The following is a 23,449-nucleotide window of genomic DNA, read 5'->3' on the forward strand; positions in this document are numbered from 1 at the left end:
GGAATAGCAGATGCTGTAAGTTTTTGTTGCATCACTTTACTTTAATCTGCAACTGACAAGCTTGTATGTGAAGTGTACAGATTAAATAGAAATATTTTAGTACCAGGGAATAGCAGGTGCTGTAAGATTGTTTGCATCCCTTTAATTTATGTTCAAGCTATCATGTTCAAATTTGAAGTGCAGTGAATAATTAGTGCCTCCGTATACCAGCTCCGTATTGTAAGCTTTTATTGCATCATTTAATTACATTCAAGATAACATTCTAGAATGTCAAGTGCAGGGATTAATAAAAAAAATTGTCAGATTGGTCTTTGATCATATTTGCTATGATTAGGCAATTTGAGTAAGTGTTTAAGGCTTACGGCCACACCAGCTTGAGAACGCCCAATCTCATCTGACCTTGGAAGCTAAGCAAGATTGGGCCTGAATAGTACTGAGGTGGGACCCTACCTAGGAATACCAGGTGCTGTAAGCTTTTCTTGCATCACTTTAATTTACTTTCAAGCTGACATGCTCAAATGTGAAGTGCAGTGATTAATAAAAAAAACTATCTGTTAGCACCTGGGAATAGCAGATGCTGTAAGTTTTTTTTGCATCACTTTCATTTACTCTCCAACTCACATGCCTGAATGTGAAGTGCAGTGATTCCTCAAAAATCTATCTGTTAGCACCTTGGACTACGAGATGCTGTAAGCTTCTCTTGCATCACTTTAATTTACTTTCAAGATGACATGCTAGGATGTGAAGTGCAGTGATTAATTAAAAAAACTATCTGTTAGCACCTGGGAATAGCAGATGCTGTAAGTTTTTGTTGCATCACTTTACTTTAATCTGCAACTGACAAGCTTGTATGTGAAGTGTACAGATTAAATAGAAATATTTTAGTAGCAGGGAATAGCAGGTGCTGTAAGATTGTTTGCATCCCTTTAATTTATTTACAAGCTATCATGTTCAAATTTGAAGTGCAGTGAATAATTAACTCAAACTATCTGTTAGCACCTGGGAATAGCAGATGATGTAAGTTTTTTTTGCATCACTTTCATTTACTCTCCAACTCACATGCCTGAATGTGAAGTGCAGTGATTCATCAAAAAACTATATGTTAGCACATTGGACTACGAGATGCTGTAAGCTTCTCTTGCATCACATTAATTTACTGTCAAGATGACATGCTAGGATGTGAAATGCAGTGATTAATTAAAAAAACTATCTGTTAGCACCTGGGAATAGCAGATGCTGTAAGTTTTTGTCGCATCACATTACTTTAATCTGCAACTGACAAGCTTGTATGTGAAGTGTACAGATTAAATAGAAATATTTTAGTACCAGGGAATAGCAGGTGCTGTAAGATTGTTTGCATCCCTTTAATTTATGTTCAAGCTATCATGTTCAAATTTGAAGTGCAGTGAATAATTAGTGCCTCAGCATACCAGCTCCGTATTGTAAGCTTTTATTGCATCATTTAATTACATTCAAGATAACATTCTAGAATGACAAGTGCAGGGATTAATAAAAAAAATTGTCAGATTGGTCTTTGATCATATTTGCTATGATTAGGCAATTTGAGTAAGTGTTTAAGGCTTACGGCCACACCAGCTTGAGAACGCCCAATCTCATCTGACCTTGGAAGCTAAGCAAGTTTGGGCCTGAATAGTACTGAGGTGGGACCCTACCTAGGAATACCAGGTGCTGTAAGCTTTTCTTGCATCACTTTAATTTACTTTCAAGCTGACATGCTCAAATGTGAAGTGCAGTGATTAATAAAAAAAACTATCTGTTAGCACCTGGGAATAGCAGATGCTGTAAGTTTTTTTTGCATCACTTTCATTTACTCTCCAACTCACATGCCTGAATGTGAAGTGCAGTGATTCCTCAAAAATCTATCTGTTAGCACCTTGGACTACGAGATGCTGTAAGCTTCTCTTGCATCACTTTAATTTACTTTCAAGATGACATGCTAGGATGTGAAGTGCAGTGATTAATTAAAAAAACTATCTGTTAGCACCTGGGAATAGCAGATGCTGTAAGTTTTTGTTGCATCACTTTACTTTAATCTGCAACTGACAAGCTTGTATGTGAAGTGTACAGATTAAATAGAAATATTTTAGTACCAGGGAATAGCAGGTGCTGTAAGATTGTTTGCATCCCTTTAATTTATTTTCAAGCTATCATGTTCAAATTTGAAGTGCAGTGAATAATTAACTCAAACTATCTGTTAGCACCTGGGAATAGCAGATTTTGTAAGTTTTTTTTGCATCACTTTCATTTACTCTCCAACTCACATGCCTGAATGTGAAGTGCAGTGATTCATCAAAAAACTGTCTGTTAGTGCCTCCGTATACAAGATGTTGTAAGCTTTTATTGCATCATTTAATTTACATTCAAGATAACATTCTAGAACGTCAAGTGCAGGGATTAATAAAAAAAATTGTCAGATTGGTCTTTGATCATATTTGCTATGATTAGGCAATTTGAGTAAGTGTTGAAGGCTTACGGCCACACCAGCTTGAGAACGCCCAATCTCCTCTGACCTTGGAAGCTAAGCAAGTTTGGGCCTGGATAGTACTGAGGTGGGACCCTACCTAGGAATACCAGGTGCTGTAAGCTTTTCTTGCATCACTTTAATTTACTTTCAAGCTGACATGCTCAAATGTGAAGTGCAGTGATTAATATAAAAAACTATCTGTTAGCACCTGGGAATAGCAGATGCTGTAAGTTTTTTTTGCATCACTTTCATTTACTCTCCAACTCACATGCCTGAATGTGAAGTGCAGTGATTCATCAAAAAACTGTCTGTTAGTGCCTCCGTATACCAGATGTTGTAAGCTTTTATTGTTTCATTTAATTTACATTCAAGATAACATTCTAGAATGTCAAGTGCAGGGATTAATAAAAAAAATTGTCAGATTGGTCTTTGATCATATTTGCTATGATTAGGCAATTTGAGTAAGTGTTTGAGGCTTACGGCCACACCAGTTTGAGCATGCCCAATCTCATCTGACCTTGGAAGCTAAGCAAGTTTGGGCCTGGATACTACTGAGGTGGGACCCTACCTAGGAATACCAGGTGCTGTAAGCTTTTCTTGCATCACTTTAATTTACTTTCAAGCTGACATGCTCAAATGTGAAGTGCAGTGATTAATAAAAAAAACTATCTGTTAGCACCTGGGAATAGCAGATGCTGTAAGTTTTTTTTGCATCACTTTCATTTACTCTCCAACTCACGTGCCTGAATGTGAAGTGCAGTGATTCATCAAAAAACTGTCTGTTACTTCCTCCGTATACCAGATGTTGTAAGCTTTTATTGCATCATTTAATTTACATTCAAGATAACATTCTAGAATGTCAATTGCAGGGATTAATAAAAAAAATTGTCAGATTGGTCTTTGATCATATTTGCTATGATTAGGCAATTTGAGTAAGTGTTTAAGGCTTACGGCCACACCAGTTTGAGAATGCCCAATCTCATCTGACCTTGGAAGCTAAGCAAGTTTGGGCCTGGATAGTACTGAGGTGGGACCCTACCTAGGAATACCAGGTGCTGTAAGCTTTTCTTGCATCACTTTAATTTACTTTCAAGCTGACATGCTCAAATGTGAAGTGCAGTGATTAATAAAAAAAACTATCTGTTAGCACCTGGGAATAGCAGATGCTGTAAGTTTTTTTTGCATCACTTTCATTTACTCTCCAACTCACATGCCTGAATGTGAACTGCAGTGATTCCTCAAAAATCTATCTGTTAGCACCTTGGACTACGAGATGCTGTAAGCTTCTCTTGCATCACTTTAATTTACTTTCAAGATGACATGCTAGGATGTGAAGTGCAGTGATTAATTAAAAAAACTATCTGTTAGCACGTGGGAATAGCAAATGCTGTAAGTTTTTGTTGCATCACTTTACTTTAATCTGCAACTGACAAGCTTGTATGTGAAGTGTACAGATTAAATAGAAATATTTTAGTACCAGGGAATAGCAGGTGCTGTAATATTGTATTGCATCCCTTTAATTTATGTTCAAGCTATCATGTTCAAATTTGAAGTGCAGTGAATAATTAACTCAAACTATCTGTTAGCACCTGGGAATAGCAGATGCTGTAAGTTTTTTTTGCATCACTTTCATTTACTCTCCAAATCACATGCCTGAATGTGAAGTGCAGTGATTCATCAAAAAACTATATGTTAGCACATTGGACTACGAGATGCTGTAAGATTCTCTTGCATCACTTTAATTTACTGTCAAGATGACATGCTAGGATGTGAAATGCAGTGATTAATTAAAAAAACTATCTGTTAGCACCTGGGAATAGCAGATGCTGTAAGTTTTTTTTGCATCACTTTCATTTACTCTCCAACTCACATGCCTGAATGTGAAGTGCAGTGATTCCTCAAAAATCTATCTGTTAGCACCTTGGACTACAAGATGCTGTAACCTTCTCTTGCATCACTTTAATTTACTTTCAAGATGACATGCTAGGATGTGAAGTGCAGTGATTAATTAAAAAAACTATCTGTTAGCACCTGGGAATAGCAGATGCTGTAAGTTTTTTTTGCATCACTTTACTTTAATCTGCAACTGACAAGCTTGTATGTGAAGTGTACAGATTAAATAGAAATATTTTAGTACCAGGGAATAGCAGGTGCTGTAAGATTGTATTGCATCCCTTTAATTTATGTTCAAGCTATCATGTTCAAATTTGAAGTGCAGTGAATAATTAACTCAAACTATCTGTTAGCACCTGGGAATAGCAGATGCTGTACGTTTTTTTTGCATCACTTTCATTTACTCTCCAACTCACATGCCTGAATGTGAAGTGCAGTGATTCATCAAAAAACTATATGTTAGCACATTGGACTACGAGATGCTGTAAGCTTCTCTTGCATCACATTAATTTACTGTCAAGATGACATGCTAGGATGTGAAATGCAGTGATTAATTAAAAAAACTATCTGTTAGCACCTGGGAATAGCAGATGCTGTAAGTTTTTGTCGCATCACATTACTTTAATCTGCAACTGACAAGCTTGTATGTGAAGTGTACAGATTAAATAGAAATATTTTAGTACCAGGGAATAGCAGGTGCTGTAAGATTGTTTGCATCCCTTTAATTTATGTTCAAGCTATCATGTTCAAATTTGAAGTGCAGTGAATAATTAGTGCCTCAGCATACCAGCTCCGTATTGTAAGCTTTTATTGCATCATTTAATTACATTCAAGATAACATTCTAGAATGACAAGTGCAGGGATTAATAAAAAAAATTGTCAGATTGGTCTTTGATCATATTTGCTATGATTAGGCAATTTGAGTAAGTGTTTAAGGCTTACGGCCACACCAGCTTGAGAACGCCCAATCTCATCTGACCTTGGAAGCTAAGCAAGTTTGGGCCTGAATAGTACTGAGGTGGGACCCTACCTAGGAATACCAGGTGCTGTAAGCTTTTCTTGCATCACTTTAATTTACTTTCAAGCTGACATGCTCAAATGTGAAGTGCAGTGATTAATAAAAAAAACTATCTGTTAGCACCTGGGAATAGCAGATGCTGTAAGTTTTTTTTGCATCACTTTCATTTACTCTCCAACTCACATGCCTGAATGTGAAGTGCAGTGATTCCTCAAAAATCTATCTGTTAGCACCTTGGACTACGAGATGCTGTAAGCTTCTCTTGCATCACTTTAATTTACTTTCAAGATGACATGCTAGGATGTGAAGTGCAGTGATTAATTAAAAAAACTATCTGTTAGCACCTGGGAATAGCAGATGCTGTAAGTTTTTGTTGCATCACTTTACTTTAATCTGCAACTGACAAGCTTGTATGTGAAGTGTACAGATTAAATAGAAATATTTTAGTACCAGGGAATAGCAGGTGCTGTAAGATTGTTTGCATCCCTTTAATTTATTTTCAAGCTATCATGTTCAAATTTGAAGTGCAGTGAATAATTAACTCAAACTATCTGTTAGCACCTGGGAATAGCAGATTTTGTAAGTTTTTTTTGCATCACTTTCATTTACTCTCCAACTCACATGCCTGAATGTGAAGTGCAGTGATTCATCAAAAAACTGTCTGTTAGTGCCTCCGTATACAAGATGTTGTAAGCTTTTATTGCATCATTTAATTTACATTCAAGATAACATTCTAGAACGTCAAGTGCAGGGATTAATAAAAAAAATTGTCAGATTGGTCTTTGATCATATTTGCTATGATTAGGCAATTTGAGTAAGTGTTGAAGGCTTACGGCCACACCAGCTTGAGAACGCCCAATCTCCTCTGACCTTGGAAGCTAAGCAAGTTTGGGCCTGGATAGTACTGAGGTGGGACCCTACCTAGGAATACCAGGTGCTGTAAGCTTTTCTTGCATCACTTTAATTTACTTTCAAGCTGACATGCTCAAATGTGAAGTGCAGTGATTAATATAAAAAACTATCTGTTAGCACCTGGGAATAGCAGATGCTGTAAGTTTTTTTTGCATCACTTTCATTTACTCTCCAACTCACATGCCTGAATGTGAAGTGCAGTGATTCATCAAAAAACTGTCTGTTAGTGCCTCCGTATACCAGATGTTGTAAGCTTTTATTGTTTCATTTAATTTACATTCAAGATAACATTCTAGAATGTCAAGTGCAGGGATTAATAAAAAAAATTGTCAGATTGGTCTTTGATCATATTTGCTATGATTAGGCAATTTGAGTAAGTGTTTGAGGCTTACGGCCACACCAGTTTGAGCATGCCCAATCTCATCTGACCTTGGAAGCTAAGCAAGTTTGGGCCTGGATACTACTGAGGTGGGACCCTACCTAGGAATACCAGGTGCTGTAAGCTTTTCTTGCATCACTTTAATTTACTTTCAAGCTGACATGCTCAAATGTGAAGTGCAGTGATTAATAAAAAAAACTATCTGTTAGCACCTGGGAATAGCAGATGCTGTAAGTTTTTTTTGCATCACTTTCATTTACTCTCCAACTCACGTGCCTGAATGTGAAGTGCAGTGATTCATCAAAAAACTGTCTGTTACTTCCTCCGTATACCAGATGTTGTAAGCTTTTATTGCATCATTTAATTTACATTCAAGATAACATTCTAGAATGTCAATTGCAGGGATTAATAAAAAAAATTGTCAGATTGGTCTTTGATCATATTTGCTATGATTAGGCAATTTGAGTAAGTGTTTAAGGCTTACGGCCACACCAGTTTGAGAATGCCCAATCTCATCTGACCTTGGAAGCTAAGCAAGTTTGGGCCTGGATAGTACTGAGGTGGGACCCTACCTAGGAATACCAGGTGCTGTAAGCTTTTCTTGCATCACTTTAATTTACTTTCAAGCTGACATGCTCAAATGTGAAGTGCAGTGATTAATAAAAAAAACTATCTGTTAGCACCTGGGAATAGCAGATGCTGTAAGTTTTTTTTGCATCACTTTCATTTACTCTCCAACTCACATGCCTGAATGTGAACTGCAGTGATTCCTCAAAAATCTATCTGTTAGCACCTTGGACTACGAGATGCTGTAAGCTTCTCTTGCATCACTTTAATTTACTTTCAAGATGACATGCTAGGATGTGAAGTGCAGTGATTAATTAAAAAAACTATCTGTTAGCACGTGGGAATAGCAAATGCTGTAAGTTTTTGTTGCATCACTTTACTTTAATCTGCAACTGACAAGCTTGTATGTGAAGTGTACAGATTAAATAGAAATATTTTAGTACCAGGGAATAGCAGGTGCTGTAATATTGTATTGCATCCCTTTAATTTATGTTCAAGCTATCATGTTCAAATTTGAAGTGCAGTGAATAATTAACTCAAACTATCTGTTAGCACCTGGGAATAGCAGATGCTGTAAGTTTTTTTTGCATCACTTTCATTTACTCTCCAAATCACATGCCTGAATGTGAAGTGCAGTGATTCATCAAAAAACTATATGTTAGCACATTGGACTACGAGATGCTGTAAGATTCTCTTGCATCACTTTAATTTACTGTCAAGATGACATGCTAGGATGTGAAATGCAGTGATTAATTAAAAAAACTATCTGTTAGCACCTGGGAATAGCAGATGCTGTAAGTTTTTTTTGCATCACTTTCATTTACTCTCCAACTCACATGCCTGAATGTGAAGTGCAGTGATTCCTCAAAAATCTATCTGTTAGCACCTTGGACTACAAGATGCTGTAACCTTCTCTTGCATCACTTTAATTTACTTTCAAGATGACATGCTAGGATGTGAAGTGCAGTGATTAATTAAAAAAACTATCTGTTAGCACCTGGGAATAGCAGATGCTGTAAGTTTTTTTTGCATCACTTTACTTTAATCTGCAACTGACAAGCTTGTATGTGAAGTGTACAGATTAAATAGAAATATTTTAGTACCAGGGAATAGCAGGTGCTGTAAGATTGTATTGCATCCCTTTAATTTATGTTCAAGCTATCATGTTCAAATTTGAAGTGCAGTGAATAATTAACTCAAACTATCTGTTAGCACCTGGGAATAGCAGATGCTGTACGTTTTTTTTGCATCACTTTCATTTACTCTCCAACTCACATGCCTGAATGTGAAGTGCAGTGATTCATCAAAAAACTGTCTGTTAGTGCCTCCGTATACCAGATGTTGTAAGCTTTTATTGCATCATTTAATTTACATTCAAGATAACATTCTAGAATGTCAAGTGCAGGGATTAATAAAAAAAATTGTCAGATTGGTCTTTGATCATATTTGCTATGATTAGGAAATTTGAGTAAGTGTTTAAGGCTTACGGCCACACCAGCTTGAGAACGCCCAATCTCATCTGACTTTGGAAGCTAAGCAAGTTTGGGCCTGGATAGTACTGAGGTGGGACCCTACCTAGGAATACCAGGTGCTGTAAGCTTTTATAGCATCACTTTAATTTACTTTCAAGCTGACATGCTCAAATGTGAAGTGCAGTGATTAATAAAAAAAACTATCTGTTAGCACCTGGGAATAGCAGATGCTGTAAGTTTTTTTTGCATCACTTTCATTTACTCTCCAACTCACATGCCTGAATGTGAAGTGCAGTGATTCCTCAAAAATCTATCTGTTAGCACCTTGGACTACGAGATGCTGTAACCTTCTCTTGCATCACTTTAATTTACTTTCAAGATGACATGCTAGGATGTGAAGTGCAGTGATTAATTAAAAAAACTATCTGTTAGCACCTGGGAATAGCAGATGCTGTAAGTTTTTGTTGCATCACTTTACTTTAATCTGCAACTGACAAGCTTGTATGTGAAGTGTACAGATTAAATAGAAATATTTTAGTACCAGGGAATAGCAGGTGCTGTAAGATTGTATTGCATCCCTTTAATTTATGTTCAAGCTATCATGTTCAAATTTGAAGTGCAGTGAATAATTAACTCAAACTATCTGTTAGCACCTGGGAATAGCAGATGCTGTACGTTTTTTTTGCATCACTTTCATTTACTCTCCAACTCACATGCCTGAATGTGAAGTGCAGTGATTCATCAAAAAACTGTCTGTTAGTGCCTCCGTATACCAGATGTTGTAAGCTTTTATTGTTTCATTTAATTTACATTCAAGATAACATTCTAGAATGTCAAGTGCAGGGATTAATAAAAAAAATTGTCAGATTGGTCTTTGATCATATTTGCTATGATTAGGCAATTTGAGTAAGTGTTTGAGGCTTACGGCCACACCAGTTTGAGCATGCCCAATCTCATCTGACCTTGGAAGCTAAGCAAGTTTGGGCCTGGATACTACTGAGGTGGGACCCTACCTAGGAATACCAGGTGCTGTAAGCTTTTCTTGCATCACTTTAATTTACTTTCAAGCTGACATGCTCAAATGTGAAGTGCAGTGATTAATAAAAAAAACTATCTGTTAGCACCTGGGAATAGCAGATGCTGTAAGTTTTTTTTGCATCACTTTCATTTACTCTCCAACTCACGTGCCTGAATGTGAAGTGCAGTGATTCATCAAAAAACTGTCTGTTACTTCCTCCGTATACCAGATGTTGTAAGCTTTTATTGCATCATTTAATTTACATTCAAGATAACATTCTAGAATGTCAATTGCAGGGATTAATAAAAAAAATTGTCAGATTGGTCTTTGATCATATTTGCTATGATTAGGCAATTTGAGTAAGTGTTTAAGGCTTACGGCCACACCAGTTTGAGAATGCCCAATCTCATCTGACCTTGGAAGCTAAGCAAGTTTGGGCCTGGATAGTACTGAGGTGGGACCCTACCTAGGAATACCAGGTGCTGTAAGCTTTTCTTGCATCACTTTAATTTACTTTCAAGCTGACATGCTCAAATGTGAAGTGCAGTGATTAATAAAAAAAACTATCTGTTAGCACCTGGGAATAGCAGATGCTGTAAGTTTTTTTTGCATCACTTTCATTTACTCTCCAACTCACATGCCTGAATGTGAACTGCAGTGATTCCTCAAAAATCTATCTGTTAGCACCTTGGACTACGAGATGCTGTAAGCTTCTCTTGCATCACTTTAATTTACTTTCAAGATGACATGCTAGGATGTGAAGTGCAGTGATTAATTAAAAAAACTATCTGTTAGCACGTGGGAATAGCAAATGCTGTAAGTTTTTGTTGCATCACTTTACTTTAATCTGCAACTGACAAGCTTGTATGTGAAGTGTACAGATTAAATAGAAATATTTTAGTACCAGGGAATAGCAGGTGCTGTAATATTGTATTGCATCCCTTTAATTTATGTTCAAGCTATCATGTTCAAATTTGAAGTGCAGTGAATAATTAACTCAAACTATCTGTTAGCACCTGGGAATAGCAGATGCTGTAAGTTTTTTTTGCATCACTTTCATTTACTCTCCAAATCACATGCCTGAATGTGAAGTGCAGTGATTCATCAAAAAACTATATGTTAGCACATTGGACTACGAGATGCTGTAAGATTCTCTTGCATCACTTTAATTTACTGTCAAGATGACATGCTAGGATGTGAAATGCAGTGATTAATTAAAAAAACTATCTGTTAGCACCTGGGAATAGCAGATGCTGTAAGTTTTTTTTGCATCACTTTCATTTACTCTCCAACTCACATGCCTGAATGTGAAGTGCAGTGATTCCTCAAAAATCTATCTGTTAGCACCTTGGACTACAAGATGCTGTAACCTTCTCTTGCATCACTTTAATTTACTTTCAAGATGACATGCTAGGATGTGAAGTGCAGTGATTAATTAAAAAAACTATCTGTTAGCACCTGGGAATAGCAGATGCTGTAAGTTTTTTTTGCATCACTTTACTTTAATCTGCAACTGACAAGCTTGTATGTGAAGTGTACAGATTAAATAGAAATATTTTAGTACCAGGGAATAGCAGGTGCTGTAAGATTGTATTGCATCCCTTTAATTTATGTTCAAGCTATCATGTTCAAATTTGAAGTGCAGTGAATAATTAACTCAAACTATCTGTTAGCACCTGGGAATAGCAGATGCTGTACGTTTTTTTTGCATCACTTTCATTTACTCTCCAACTCACATGCCTGAATGTGAAGTGCAGTGATTCATCAAAAAACTATATGTTAGCACATTGGACTACGAGATGCTGTAAGCTTCTCTTGCATCACATTAATTTACTGTCAAGATGACATGCTAGGATGTGAAATGCAGTGATTAATTAAAAAAACTATCTGTTAGCACCTGGGAATAGCAGATGCTGTAAGTTTTTGTCGCATCACATTACTTTAATCTGCAACTGACAAGCTTGTATGTGAAGTGTACAGATTAAATAGAAATATTTTAGTACCAGGGAATAGCAGGTGCTGTAAGATTGTTTGCATCCCTTTAATTTATGTTCAAGCTATCATGTTCAAATTTGAAGTGCAGTGAATAATTAGTGCCTCAGCATACCAGCTCCGTATTGTAAGCTTTTATTGCATCATTTAATTACATTCAAGATAACATTCTAGAATGACAAGTGCAGGGATTAATAAAAAAAATTGTCAGATTGGTCTTTGATCATATTTGCTATGATTAGGCAATTTGAGTAAGTGTTTAAGGCTTACGGCCACACCAGCTTGAGAACGCCCAATCTCATCTGACCTTGGAAGCTAAGCAAGTTTGGGCCTGAATAGTACTGAGGTGGGACCCTACCTAGGAATACCAGGTGCTGTAAGCTTTTCTTGCATCACTTTAATTTACTTTCAAGCTGACATGCTCAAATGTGAAGTGCAGTGATTAATAAAAAAAACTATCTGTTAGCACCTGGGAATAGCAGATGCTGTAAGTTTTTTTTGCATCACTTTCATTTACTCTCCAACTCACATGCCTGAATGTGAAGTGCAGTGATTCCTCAAAAATCTATCTGTTAGCACCTTGGACTACGAGATGCTGTAAGCTTCTCTTGCATCACTTTAATTTACTTTCAAGATGACATGCTAGGATGTGAAGTGCAGTGATTAATTAAAAAAACTATCTGTTAGCACCTGGGAATAGCAGATGCTGTAAGTTTTTGTTGCATCACTTTACTTTAATCTGCAACTGACAAGCTTGTATGTGAAGTGTACAGATTAAATAGAAATATTTTAGTACCAGGGAATAGCAGGTGCTGTAATATTGTATTGCATCCCTTTAATTTATGTTCAAGCTATCATGTTCAAATTTGAAGTGCAGTGAATAATTAACTCAAACTATCTGTTAGCACCTGGGAATAGCAGATGCTGTAAGTTTTATTTGCATCACTTTCATTTACTCTCCAAATCACATGCCTGAATGTGAAGTGCAGTGATTCATCAAAAAACTGTCTGTTAGTGCCTCCGTATACAAGATGTTGTAAGCTTTTATTGCATCATTTAATTTACATTCAAGATAACATTCTAGAACGTCAAGTGCAGGGATTAATAAAAAAAATTGTCAGATTGGTCTTTGATCATATTTGCTATGATTAGGCAATTTGAGTAAGTGTTGAAGGCTTACGGCCACACCAGCTTGAGAACGCCCAATCTCCTCTGACCTTGGAAGCTAAGCAAGTTTGGGCCTGGATAGTACTGAGGTGGGACCCTACCTAGGAATACCAGGTGCTGTAAGCTTTTCTTGCATCACTTTAATTTACTTTCAAGCTGACATGCTCAAATGTGAAGTGCAGTGATTAATATAAAAAACTATCTGTTAGCACCTGGGAATAGCAGATGCTGTAAGTTTTTTTTGCATCACTTTCATTTACTCTCCAACTCACATGCCTGAATGTGAAGTGCAGTGATTCATCAAAAAACTGTCTGTTAGTGCCTCCGTATACCAGATGTTGTAAGCTTTTATTGTTTCATTTAATTTACATTCAAGATAACATTCTAGAATGTCAAGTGCAGGGATTAATAAAAAAAATTGTCAGATTGGTCTTTGATCATATTTGCTATGATTAGGCAATTTGAGTAAGTGTTTGAGGCTTACGGCCACACCAGTTTGAGCATGCCCAATCTCATCTGACCTTGGAAGCTAAGCAAGTTTGGGCCTGGATACTACTGAGTTGGGACCCTACCTAGGAATACCAGGTGCTGTAAGCTTTTCTTGCATCACTTTAATTTACTTTCAAGCTGACATGCTCAAATGTGAAGTGCAGTGATTAATAAAAAAAACTATCTGTTAGCACCTGGGAATAGCAGATGCTGTAAGTTTTTTTTGCATCACTTTCATTTACTCTCCAACTCACGTGCCTGAATGTGAAGTGCAGTGATTCATCAAAAAACTGTCTGTTACTTCCTCCGTATACCAGATGTTGTAAGCTTTTATTGCATCATTTAATTTACATTCAAGATAACATTCTAGAATGTCAATTGCAGGGATTAATAAAAAAAATTGTCAGATTGGTCTTTGATCATATTTGCTATGATTAGGCAATTTGAGTAAGTGTTTAAGGCTTACGGCCACACCAGTTTGAGAATGCCCAATCTCATCTGACCTTGGAAGCTAAGCAAGTTTGGGCCTGGATAGTACTGAGGTGGGACCCTACCTAGGAATACCAGGTGCTGTAAGCTTTTCTTGCATCACTTTAATTTACTTTCAAGCTGACATGCTCAAATGTGAAGTGCAGTGATTAATAAAAAAAACTATCTGTTAGCACCTGGGAATAGCAGATGCTGTAAGTTTTTTTTGCATCACTTTCATTTACTCTCCAACTCACATGCCTGAATGTGAACTGCAGTGATTCCTCAAAAATCTATCTGTTAGCACCTTGGACTACGAGATGCTGTAAGCTTCTCTTGCATCACTTTAATTTACTTTCAAGATGACATGCTAGGATGTGAAGTGCAGTGATTAATTAAAAAAACTATCTGTTAGCACGTGGGAATAGCAAATGCTGTAAGTTTTTGTTGCATCACTTTACTTTAATCTGCAACTGACAAGCTTGTATGTGAAGTGTACAGATTAAATAGAAATATTTTAGTACCAGGGAATAGCAGGTGCTGTAATATTGTATTGCATCCCTTTAATTTATGTTCAAGCTATCATGTTCAAATTTGAAGTGCAGTGAATAATTAACTCAAACTATCTGTTAGCACCTGGGAATAGCAGATGCTGTAAGTTTTTTTTGCATCACTTTCATTTACTCTCCAAATCACATGCCTGAATGTGAAGTGCAGTGATTCATCAAAAAACTATATGTTAGCACATTGGACTACGAGATGCTGTAAGATTCTCTTGCATCACTTTAATTTACTGTCAAGATGACATGCTAGGATGTGAAATGCAGTGATTAATTAAAAAAACTATCTGTTAGCACCTGGGAATAGCAGATGCTGTAAGTTTTTTTTGCATCACTTTCATTTACTCTCCAACTCACATGCCTGAATGTGAAGTGCAGTGATTCCTCAAAAATCTATCTGTTAGCACCTTGGACTACAAGATGCTGTAACCTTCTCTTGCATCACTTTAATTTACTTTCAAGATGACATGCTAGGATGTGAAGTGCAGTGATTAATTAAAAAAACTATCTGTTAGCACCTGGGAATAGCAGATGCTGTAAGTTTTTTTTGCATCACTTTACTTTAATCTGCAACTGACAAGCTTGTATGTGAAGTGTACAGATTAAATAGAAATATTTTAGTACCAGGGAATAGCAGGTGCTGTAAGATTGTATTGCATCCCTTTAATTTATGTTCAAGCTATCATGTTCAAATTTGAAGTGCAGTGAATAATTAACTCAAACTATCTGTTAGCACCTGGGAATAGCAGATGCTGTACGTTTTTTTTGCATCACTTTCATTTACTCTCCAACTCACATGCCTGAATGTGAAGTGCAGTGATTCATCAAAAAACTGTCTGTTAGTGCCTCCGTATACCAGATGTTGTAAGCTTTTATTGCATCATTTAATTTACATTCAAGATAACATTCTAGAATGTCAAGTGCAGGGATTAATAAAAAAAATTGTCAGATTGGTCTTTGATCATATTTGCTATGATTAGGAAATTTGAGTAAGTGTTTAAGGCTTACGGCCACACCAGCTTGAGAACGCCCAATCTCATCTGACTTTGGAAGCTAAGCAAGTTTGGGCCTGGATAGTACTGAGGTGGGACCCTACCTAGGAATACCAGGTGCTGTAAGCTTTTATAGCATCACTTTAATTTACTTTCAAGCTGACATGCTCAAATGTGAAGTGCAGTGATTAATAAAAAAAACTATCTGTTAGCACCTGGGAATAGCAGATGCTGTAAGTTTTTTTTGCATCACTTTCATTTACTCTCCAACTCACATGCCTGAATGTGAAGTGCAGTGATTCCTCAAAAATCTATCTGTTAGCACCTTGGACTACGAGATGCTGTAACCTTCTCTTGCATCACTTTAATTTACTTTCAAGATGACATGCTAGGATGTGAAGTGCAGTGATTAATTAAAAAAACTATCTGTTAGCACCTGGGAATAGCAGATGCTGTAAGTTTTTGTTGCATCACTTTACTTTAATCTGCAACTGACAAGCTTGTATGTGAAGTGTACAGATTAAATAGAAATATTTTAGTACCAGGGAATAGCAGGTGCTGTAAGATTGTATTGCATCCCTTTAATTTATGTTCAAGCTATCATGTTCAAATTTGAAGTGCAGTGAATAATTAACTCAAACTATCTGTTAGCACCTGGGAATAGCAGATGCTGTACGTTTTTTTTGCATCACTTTCATTTACTCTCCAACTCACATGCCTGAATGTGAAGTGCAGTGATTCATCAAAAAACTGTCTGTTAGTGCCTCCGTATACCAGATGTTGTAAGCTTTTATTGCATCATTTAATTTACATTCAAGATAACATTCTAGAATGTCAAGTGCAGGGATTAATAAAAAAAATTGTCAGATTGGTCTTTGATCATATTTGCTATGATTAGGCAATTTGAGTAAGTGTTTAAGGCTTACGGCCACACCAGCTTGAGAACGCCCAATCTCATCTGACCTTGGAAGCTAAGCAAGTTTAGGCCTGGATAGTACTGAGGTGGGACCCTACCTAGGAATACCAGGTGCTTTAAGCTTTTCTTGCATCACTTTAATTTACTTTCAAGCTGACATGCTCAAATGTGAAGTGCAGTGATTAATAAAAAAAACTATCTGTTAGCACCTGGGAATAGCCGATGCTGTAAGTTTTTTTTGCATCACTTTCATTTACTCTCCAACTCACATGCCTGAATGTGAAGTGCAGTGATTCATCAAAAACTATCTGTTAGCACCTTGGACTACGAGATGCTGTAAGCTTTTCTTGAATCACTTTAATTTACTGTCAAGATGACATGCTAGGATGTGAAGTGCAGTGATTAATTAAAAAAACTATCTGTTAGCACCTGGGAATAGCAGATGCTGTAAGTTTTTGTTGCATCACTTTACTTTAATCTGCAACTGACAAGCTTGTATGTGAAGTGTACAGATTAAATAGAAATATTTTAGTACCAGGGAATAGCAGGTGCTGTAAGATTGTATTGCATCCCTTTAATTTATGTTCAAGCTATCATGTTCAAATTTGAAGTGCAGTGAATAATTAACTCAAACTATCTGTTAGCACCTGGGAATAGCAGATGCTGTACGTTTTTTTTGCATCACTTTCATTTACTCTCCAACTCACATGCCTGAATGTGAAGTGCAGTGATTCATCAAAAAACTGTCTGTTAGTGCCTCCGTATACCAGATGTTGTAAGCTTTTATTGCATCATTTAATTTACATTCAAGATAACATTCTAGAATGTCAAGTGCAGGGATTAATAAAAAAAATTGTCAGATTGGTCTTTGATCATATTTGCTATGATTAGGCAATTTGAGTAAGTGTTTAAGGCTTACGGCCACACCAGCTTGAGAACGCCCAATCTCATCTGACCTTGGAAGCTAAGCAAGTTTAGGCCTGGATAGTACTGAGGTGGGACCCTACCTAGGAATACCAGGTGCTTTAAGCTTTTCTTGCATCACTTTAATTTACTTTCAAGCTGACATGCTCAAATGTGAAGTGCAGTGATTAATAAAAAAAACTATCTGTTAGCACCTGGGAATAGCCGATGCTGTAAGTTTTTTTTGCATCACTTTCATTTACTCTCCAACTCACATGCCTGAATGTGAAGTGCAGTGATTCATCAAAAACTATCTGTTAGCACCTTGGACTACGAGATGCTGTAAGCTTTTCTTGAATCACTTTAATTTACTGTCAAGATGACATGCTAGGATGTGAAGTGCAGTGATTAATTAAAAAAACTATCTGTTAGCACCTGGGAATAGCAGATGCTGTAAGTTTTTGTTGCATCACTTTACTTTAATCTGCAACTGACAAGCTTGTATGTGAAGTGTACAGATTAAATAGAAATATTTTAGTACCAGGGAATAGCAGGTGCTGTAAGATTGTATTGCATCCCTTTAATGTATGTTCAAGCTATCATGTTCAAATTTGAAGTGCAGTGAATAATTAACTCAAACTATCTGATAGCACCTGGGAATAGCAGATGCTGTACATTTTTTTTTGCATCACTTTCATTTACTCTCCAACTCACATGCCTGAATGTGAAGTGCAGTGATTCATCAAAAAACTGTCTGTTAGTGCCTCCATATACCAGATGTTGTAAGCTTTTATTGCATCATTTAATTTACATTCAAGATAACATTCTAGAATGTCAAGTGCAGGGATTAATAAAAAAAATTGTCAGATTGGTCTTTGATCATATTTGCTATGATTAGGAAATTTGAGTAAGTGTTTAAGGCTTACGGCCACACCAGCTTGAGAACGCCCAATCTCATCTGACCTTGGAAGCTAAGCAAGTTTGGGCCTGGATAGTACTGAGGTGGGACCCTACCTAGGAATACCAGGTGCTGTAAGCTTTTATTGCATCACTTTAATTTACTTTCAAGCTGACATGCTCAAATGTGAAGTGCAGTGATTAATAAAAAAAACTATCTGTTAGCACCTGGGAATAGCAGATGCTGTAAGTTTTTGTTGCATCACTTTACTTTAATCTGCAACTGACAAGCTTGTATGTGAAGTGTACAGATTAAATAGAAATATTTTAGTACCAGGGAATAGCAGGTGCTGTAAGATTGTATTGCATCCCTTTAATGTATGTTCAAGCTATCATGTTCAAATTTGAAGTGCAGTGAATAATTAACTCAAACTATCTGATAGCACCTGGGAATAGCAGATGCTGTACATTTTTTTTGCATCACTTTCATTTACTCTCCAACTCACATGCCTGAATGTGAAGTGCAGTGATTCATCAAAAAACTGTCTGTTAGTGCCTCCATATACCAGATGTTGTAAGCTTTTATTGCATCATTTAATTTACATTCAAGATAACATTCTAGAATGTCAAGTGCAGGGATTAATAAAAAAAATTGTCAGATTGGTCTTTGATCATATTTGCTATGATTAGGAAATTTGAGTAAGTGTTTAAGGCTTACGGCCACACCAGCTTGAGAACGCCCAATCTCATCTGACCTTGGAAGCTAAGCAAGTTTGGGCCTGGATAGTACTGAGGTGGGACCCTACCTAGGAATACCAGGTGCTGTAAGCTTTTATTGCATCACTTTAATTTACTTTCAAGCTGACATGCTCAAATGTGAAGTGCAGTGATTAATAAAAAAAACTATCTGTTAGCACCTGGGAATAGCAGATGCTGTAAGTTTTTTTTGCATCACTTTCATTTACTCTCCAACTCACATGCCTGAATGTGAAGTGCAGTGATTCATCAAAAACTATCTGTTAGCACCTTGGACTACGAGATGCTGTAAGCTTTTCTTGAATCACTTTAATTTACTGTCAAGATGACATGCTAGGATGTGAAATGCAGTGATTAATTAAAAAAACTATCTGTTAGCACCTGGGAATAGCAGATGCTGTAAGTTTTTGTTGCATCACTTTACTTTAATCTGCAACTGACAAGCTTGTATGTGAAGTGTACAGATTAAATAGAAATATTTTAGTAGCAGGGAATCGCAGGTGCTGTAAGATTGTATTGCATCCCTTTAATTTATGTTCAAGCTATCATGTTCAAATTTGAAGTGCAGTGAATAATTAACTCAAACTATCTGTTAGCACCTGGGAATAGCAGATGTTGTACGTTTTTTTTGCATCACTTTCATTTACTCTCCAACTCACATGCCTGAATGTGAAGTGCAGTGATTCATCAAAAAACTGTCTGTTAGTGCCTCCGTATACCAGATGTTGTAAGCTTTTATTGCATCATTTAATTTACATTCAAGATAACATTCTAGAATGTCAAGTGCAGGGATTAATAAAAAAAATTGTCAGATTGGTCTTTGATCATATTTGCTATGATTAGGCAATTTGAGTAAGTGTTTAAGGCTTACGGCCACACCAGCTTGAGAACGCCCAATCTCATCTGACCTTGGAAGCTAAGCAAGTTTGGGCCTGGATAGTACTGAGGTGGGACCCTACCTAGGAATACCAGGTGCTGTAAGCTTTTCTTGCATCACTTTAATTTACTTTCAAGCTGACATGCTCAAATGTGAAGTGCAGTGATTAATAAAAAAAACTATCTGTTAGCACCTGGGAATAGCCGATGCTGTAAGTTTTTTTTGCATCACTTTCATTTACTCTCCAACTCACATGCCTGAATGTGAAGTGCAGTGATTCATCAAAAACTGTCTGTTAGCACCTTGGACTACGAGATGCGGTAAGCTTCTCTTGCATCACTTTAATTTACTTTCAAGATGACATGCTAGGATGTGAAGTGCAGTGATTAATTAAAAAAACTATCTGTTAGCACCTGGGAATAGCAGATGCTGTAAGTTTTTGTTGCATCACTTTACTTTAATCTGCAACTGACAAGCTTGTAAGTGAAGTGTACAGATTAAATAGAAATATTTTAGTACCAGGGAATAGCAGGTGCTGTAAGATTGTATTGCATCCCTTTAATGTATGTTCAAGCTATCATGTTCAAATTTGAAGTGCAGTGAATAATTAACTCAAACTATCTGATAGCACCTGGGAATAGCAGATGCTGTACATTTTTTTTGCATCACTTTCATTTACTCTCCAACTCACATGCCTGAATGTGAAGTGCAGTGATTCATCAAAAAACTGTCTGTTAGTGCCTCCATATACCAGATGTTGTAAGCTTTTATTGCATCATTTAATTTACATTCAAGATAACATTCTAGAATGTCAAGTGCAGGGATTAATAAAAAAAATTGTCAGATTGGTCTTTGATCATATTTGCTATGATTAGCAATTTGAGTAAGTGATTAAGGCTTACGGCCACACCAGCTTGAGAATGCCCAATCTCATCTGACCTTGGAAGCTAAGCAAGTTTGGGCCTGGATAGTACTGAGGTGGGGCTCTACCTAGGAATACCAGGTGCTGTAAGCTTTTCTTGCATCACTTTAATTTACTTTCAAGCTGACATGCTCAAATGTGAAGTGCAGTGATTAATAAAAAAAAACTATCTGTTAGCACCTGGGAATAGCCGATGCTGTAAGTTTTTTTTGCATCACTTTCATTTACTCTCCAACTCACATGCCTGAATGTGAAGTGCAGTGATTCATCAAAAACTATCTGTTAGCACCTTGGACTACGAGATGCTGTAAGCTTCTCTTGAATCACTTTAATTTACTGTCAAGATGACATGCTAGGATGTGAAATGCAGTGATTAATTAAAAAAACTATCTGTTAGCACCTGGGAATAGCAGATGCTGTAAGTTTTTGTTGCATCACTTTACTTTAATCTGCAACTGACAAGCTTGTATGTGAAGTGTACAGATTAAATAGAAATATTTTAGTACCAGGGAATAGCAGGTGCTGTAAGATTGTATTGCATCCCTTTAATTTATGTTCAAGCTATCATGTTCAAATTTGAAGTGCAGTGAATAATTAACTCAAACTATCTGTTAGCACCTGGGAATAGCAGATGCTGTACGTTTTTTTTGCATCACTTTCATTTACTCTCCAACACACATGCCTGAATGTGAAGTGCAGTGATTCATCAAAAAACTGTCTGTTAGTGCCTCCGTATACCAGATGTTGTAAGCTTTTATTGCATCATTTAATTTACATTCAAGATAACATTCTAGAATGTCAAGTGCAGGGATTAATAAAAAAAATTGTCAGATTGGTCTTTGATCATATTTGCTATGATTAGGCAATTTGAGTACGTGTTTAAGGCTTACGGCCACACCAGCTTGAGAACGCCCAATCTCATCTGACCTTGAAAGCTAAGCAAGTTTGGGCCTGGATAGTACTGAGGTGGGACCCTACCTAGGAATACCAGGTGCTGTAAGCTTTTCTTGCATCACTTTAATTTACTTTCAAGCTGACATGCTCAAATGTGAAGTGCAGTGAATAATTAACTCAAACTATCTGTTAGCACCTGGGAATAGCAGATGCTGTAAGTTTTTTTTGCATCACTTTCATTTACTCTCCAACTCACATGCCTGAATGTGAAGTGCAGTGATTCATCAAAAAACTATATGTTAGCAAATTGGACTACGAGATGCTGTAAGCTTCTCTTGCATCACTTTAATTTACTGTCAAGATGACATGCTAGGATGTGAAATGCAGTGATTAATTAAAAAAACTATCTGTTAGCACCTGGGAATAGCAGATGCTGTAAGTTTTTGTTGCATCACTTTACTTTAATCTGCAACTGACAAGCTTGTATGTGAAGTGTACAGATTAAATAGAAATATTTTAGTACCAGGGAATAGCAGGTGCTGTAAGATTGTATTGCATCCCTTTAATTTATGTTCAAGCTATCATGTTCAAATTTGAAGTGCAATGAATAATTAACTCAAACTATCTGTTAGCACCTGGGAATAGCAGATGCTGTAAGTTTTTTTTGCATCACTTTCATTTACTCTCCAACTCACATGCCTGAATGTGAAGTGCAGTGATTCATCAAAAAACTATATGTTAGCACATTGGACTACGAGATGCTGTAAGCTTCTCTTGCATCACTTTAATTTACTGTCAAGATGACATGCTAGGATGTGAAATGCAGTGATTAATTAAAAAAACTATCTGTTAGCACCTGGGAATAGCAGATGCTGTAAGTTTTTGTTGCATCACTTTACTTTAATCTGCAACTGACAAGCTTGTATGTGAAGTGTACAGATTAAATAGAAATATTTTAGTACCAGGGAATAGCAGGTGCTGTAAGATTGTTTGCATCCCTTTAATTTATGTTCAATCTATCATGTTCAAATTTGAAGTGCAGTGAATAATTAGTGCCTCAGTATACCAGTTCCGTATTGTAAGCTTTTATTGCATCATTTAATTACATTCAAGATAACATTCTAGAATGTCAAGTGCAGGGATTAATAAAAAAAATTGTCAGATTGGTCTTTGATCATATTTGCTATGATTAGGCAATTTGAGTAAGTGTTTAAGGCTTACGGCCACACCAGCTTGAGAACGCCCAATCTCATCTGACCTTGGAAGCTAAGCAAGTTTGGGCCTGAATAGTACTGAGGTGGGACCCTACCTAGGAATACCAGGTGCTGTAAGCTCTTCTTGCATCACTTTAATTTACTTTCAAGCTGACATGCTCAAATGTGAAGTGCAGTGATTAATAAAAAAAACTATCTGTTAGCACCTGGGAATAGCAGATGCTGTAAGTTTTTTTTGCATCACTTTCATTTACTCTCCAACTCACATGCCTGAATGTGAAGTGCAGTGATTCCTCAAAAATCTATCTGTTAGCACCTTGGACTACGAGATGCTGTAAGCTTCTCTTGCATCACTTTAATTTACTTTCAAGATGACATGCTAGGATGTGAAGTGCAGTGATTAATTAAAAAAACTATCTGTTAGCACCTGGGAATAGCAAATGCTGTAAGTTTTTGTTGCATCACTTTACTTTAATCTGCAACTGACAAGCTTGTATGTGAAGTGTACAGATTAAATAGAAATATTTTAGTACCAGGGAATAGCAGGTGCTGTAAGATTGTATTGCATCCCTTTAATTTATGTTCAAGCTATCATGTTCAAATTTGAAGTGCAGTGAATAATTAACTCAAACTATCTGTTAGCACCTGGGAATAGCAG

At 36.7% G+C, this 23,449-nt stretch overlaps 3 non-coding genes and 22 pseudogenes across 3 annotated transcripts; all 25 read left to right on the forward strand.

The window, feature by feature from the left end:
- Positions 1-356: 356 nt before the first annotated feature.
- Positions 357-475, forward strand: LOC145648345 (5S ribosomal RNA; annotated as a pseudogene).
- Positions 476-1,579: 1,104 nt separating this feature from the next.
- Positions 1,580-1,698, forward strand: LOC145646604 (5S ribosomal RNA; annotated as a pseudogene).
- A 790-nt stretch (positions 1,699-2,488) lies between these two features.
- LOC145648206 (5S ribosomal RNA) lies at positions 2,489-2,607 on the forward strand (annotated as a pseudogene).
- Positions 2,608-2,959: 352 nt separating this feature from the next.
- LOC145650498 (5S ribosomal RNA) lies at positions 2,960-3,078 on the forward strand (annotated as a pseudogene).
- A 352-nt stretch (positions 3,079-3,430) lies between these two features.
- LOC145648399 (5S ribosomal RNA) lies at positions 3,431-3,549 on the forward strand (annotated as a pseudogene).
- Positions 3,550-5,314: 1,765 nt separating this feature from the next.
- LOC145646605 (5S ribosomal RNA) lies at positions 5,315-5,433 on the forward strand (annotated as a pseudogene).
- A 790-nt stretch (positions 5,434-6,223) lies between these two features.
- LOC145648207 (5S ribosomal RNA) lies at positions 6,224-6,342 on the forward strand (annotated as a pseudogene).
- Positions 6,343-6,694: 352 nt separating this feature from the next.
- Positions 6,695-6,813, forward strand: LOC145650500 (5S ribosomal RNA; annotated as a pseudogene).
- A 352-nt stretch (positions 6,814-7,165) lies between these two features.
- LOC145648400 (5S ribosomal RNA) lies at positions 7,166-7,284 on the forward strand (annotated as a pseudogene).
- Positions 7,285-8,735: 1,451 nt separating this feature from the next.
- On the forward strand, positions 8,736-8,854 carry LOC145648242 (5S ribosomal RNA; annotated as a pseudogene).
- Positions 8,855-9,645: 791 nt separating this feature from the next.
- On the forward strand, positions 9,646-9,764 carry LOC145650501 (5S ribosomal RNA; annotated as a pseudogene).
- Positions 9,765-10,116: 352 nt separating this feature from the next.
- On the forward strand, positions 10,117-10,235 carry LOC145648401 (5S ribosomal RNA; annotated as a pseudogene).
- Positions 10,236-12,000: 1,765 nt separating this feature from the next.
- On the forward strand, positions 12,001-12,119 carry LOC145646607 (5S ribosomal RNA; annotated as a pseudogene).
- A 791-nt stretch (positions 12,120-12,910) lies between these two features.
- LOC145648208 (5S ribosomal RNA) lies at positions 12,911-13,029 on the forward strand (annotated as a pseudogene).
- Positions 13,030-13,381: 352 nt separating this feature from the next.
- On the forward strand, positions 13,382-13,500 carry LOC145650723 (5S ribosomal RNA; annotated as a pseudogene).
- Positions 13,501-13,852: 352 nt separating this feature from the next.
- LOC145648402 (5S ribosomal RNA) lies at positions 13,853-13,971 on the forward strand (annotated as a pseudogene).
- A 1,451-nt stretch (positions 13,972-15,422) lies between these two features.
- Positions 15,423-15,541, forward strand: LOC145648243 (5S ribosomal RNA; annotated as a pseudogene).
- A 791-nt stretch (positions 15,542-16,332) lies between these two features.
- Positions 16,333-16,451, forward strand: LOC145650573 (5S ribosomal RNA; annotated as a pseudogene).
- A 790-nt stretch (positions 16,452-17,241) lies between these two features.
- LOC145650574 (5S ribosomal RNA) lies at positions 17,242-17,360 on the forward strand (annotated as a pseudogene).
- A 791-nt stretch (positions 17,361-18,151) lies between these two features.
- On the forward strand, positions 18,152-18,270 carry LOC145649146 (5S ribosomal RNA). Its single transcript, XR_014116554.1, has one exon. It is a non-coding gene; the product is annotated as a 5S ribosomal RNA (ribosomal RNA).
- A 570-nt stretch (positions 18,271-18,840) lies between these two features.
- LOC145649157 (5S ribosomal RNA) lies at positions 18,841-18,959 on the forward strand. The gene has a single exon (XR_014116555.1). It is a non-coding gene; the product is annotated as a 5S ribosomal RNA (ribosomal RNA).
- Positions 18,960-19,749: 790 nt separating this feature from the next.
- On the forward strand, positions 19,750-19,868 carry LOC145649168 (5S ribosomal RNA). The gene has a single exon (XR_014116556.1). It is a non-coding gene; the product is annotated as a 5S ribosomal RNA (ribosomal RNA).
- A 789-nt stretch (positions 19,869-20,657) lies between these two features.
- Positions 20,658-20,776, forward strand: LOC145647328 (5S ribosomal RNA; annotated as a pseudogene).
- A 791-nt stretch (positions 20,777-21,567) lies between these two features.
- On the forward strand, positions 21,568-21,686 carry LOC145647931 (5S ribosomal RNA; annotated as a pseudogene).
- A 1,106-nt stretch (positions 21,687-22,792) lies between these two features.
- Positions 22,793-22,911, forward strand: LOC145646608 (5S ribosomal RNA; annotated as a pseudogene).
- Positions 22,912-23,449: the final 538 nt, after the last annotated feature.

Source organism: Electrophorus electricus, chromosome 13 (assembly GCF_041902795.1).
Source record: "Electrophorus electricus isolate QZ-2024a chromosome 13, ASM4190279v1, whole genome shotgun sequence".
Lineage (NCBI taxonomy): Eukaryota > Metazoa > Chordata > Actinopteri > Gymnotiformes > Gymnotidae > Electrophorus > Electrophorus electricus.